Here is a 2,272-nt window from a genome sequence, read left to right as displayed (position 1 = left end):
GACACAATCCCACATGACAGTCTCATAAGTAAGCGGGAGAAATGCAGGCTCAGTAGAGCTGCCATTAAGTGGCTACATAACTGGTTAAACAACTGCAAACAAAGAGTAATTATTAATGGAATAAAGAAAAGGAGGACTTGTGGCACCTTAGAGACTAACAAATTTATTTGAGCATAAGCTTTTGTGAGCTACAGCTTGCATCCGATGAAGCTCACGAAAGCTTATGCTCAAATTTGTTAGTCTCTAATGTGCCACAAGTACTCCTTTTTCTTTTTGCGAATACACACGAATACAGCTGCTACTCTGAAACCTATTAGTGGAATGATGTCAATGTGATGGTTTGCCCGCCACTCCAGGGTGCCCCCTGATGTACTGGGGTCCACCAGCCTGGGCTCCCTCACTCTGTCCTGGTGAGCCAGGCCCTCAAGCCTCCTCTAGCACACACAGGTAGGGTCACACCCAGCTGCAAAAGGACACAGACACTGAGATCAGCTCCATGTGGGAAGTCTCAGCTCGGGGATTGCCCAGCACTCAAGTGCACACCCCCTCTGGAGTGTAAACCCAAACTTGTATTGTGTTGCACTGCAAAGAAATCTGTACAGCGTAAGCTCATGAAAATTGCCCCCTCCCTCAATGAGAAGGAAGATATGCACAGCTTTTCGCCCCCCCCCCCCAGTTATGAATTCCACAAACGGATTTATAGAAAACTAAAATAAGTGTATTAACAACAAAGAATAGATTTTAAGTGATTATAAGAGATAGCAAACGGATCAAAGTAGATTACTGAGCAAATAAAGCAAACACGCAAGCTCTGCTTAATACACTAAAGAAACTGGCTACAAGTAGTAATTTCTCACCCTAAATGTTGTTTTAAGCAGGTTGCAGAGAGTCTTGAAGGCAAACTTCTTTTGCTTACAGCTTAGAATTCCAGATCTTCCTTTCACAGGTCAGACGCCTTCTAGCCTGGGCATAGGCGCCGACTTCTTCTGGCACCAGTGGGTGCTCAACCCTCCTCTGCCCCTTGCCCCCTCCCGCCCCCATTCCCCAAATCCCCACCCCGGCCTTGCCTCTTCCCTGCCTCCTCCCCTGAGCGCGCCATGTTCCTGCTCCTCCCCCTCCCTCCCAAAGCTTGCCACAGCTGTTTGGCAGCGGCAAGTGCTGGGAGGAGGAGCAGGGACGCAGCGCGCTCGAGGAGGAGGTGAGGCAGGGTGGGAAGCTTGGCTGCCAGTGGGTGCTCCAGCCCTGGAGCACCCACAGAGTTGGCATCTATGAGCCTGGGTCCAGTTCTTCCTCAGTTCAGTCTTAGGTGTTTTTAGCAGTTATCTTGGGTGGGGATTCAGTGAAGAACCGATCTTGATTAACTCATTCCCCCGCCTTAAATAGGGTTTACATACGGTGGGAATCCTCTGTTTCCGTTTGATCCCCACCCCCTACTAGTGGAAAAATACTAGCAGTCCAAGATGATGTCCGGTACGGGGTGACATGGTCACATGACCGTGCAGTGTCAAAGCAGTATCCCAGGAAGGTGGAAGATTAACATCCTCAAAGATCTATTGTTCTCCCTACTGGTTTGACTAACCAGCCAGACTGATTGCATTTTGTCTGGTGGGTATTCCCCAGCTGTGAACACAGTTGTAATTGTTACTAGTCAATATTCCTCACCGTGAGTCAGCAATGCGTTGCTGTTGCAAAACAAGCAAATGCAATTTTGGGTTGCGTTAACAGAGGCATAGCACGCAAGTCATGGGAGGTGATAATACCACTCTACTTGGCGCTGGTTAGGCCTCGGGTGCAGTGATGTGTCCAATGATCCAGAGGCAAGCAACAAAGATGATCAGAGGGATGGAAGGCAAGATATATGAGCAATAGAAGGAATGGGGTATGTTTAGTTTGGAAAAGAGGAGATAGCCATCTTCAAATACCTGAAAGACTGCCATAAAAAAAGATGGAGAAAAATGATTCTCTCTTGCAACAGAGGGCAGGACAAGAGGCAATGGGTTCAAACTACAGCAAAGCAAATTTAGATTAAATCTCAGGAAAAACTTCCTAGCTGTAAGAACTGTAGGAAAATGGCACAGACGCCTCGGGAAGTTGTGGAATCTCCTTCCCTGGAGGTTTTCAAAAGGAGGCTGGAGCCATCTGTCTTGGATGGTTTAGACACAACAAATCCTACATCATGGCAGGGGGTTAGACTAGATGTCCCTTGCGGTCCCTTCTAACCCTATGGTTCTGTGATTCTATGGCTGTGCCTTCAGGGGACTCGGCACTGGCC

The sequence above is a fragment of the Natator depressus genome, chromosome 6, assembly GCF_965152275.1.
Source record: "Natator depressus isolate rNatDep1 chromosome 6, rNatDep2.hap1, whole genome shotgun sequence".
NCBI lineage: Eukaryota > Metazoa > Chordata > Testudines > Cheloniidae > Natator > Natator depressus.
Note: the sequence above shows the minus strand (reverse complement) of the source record.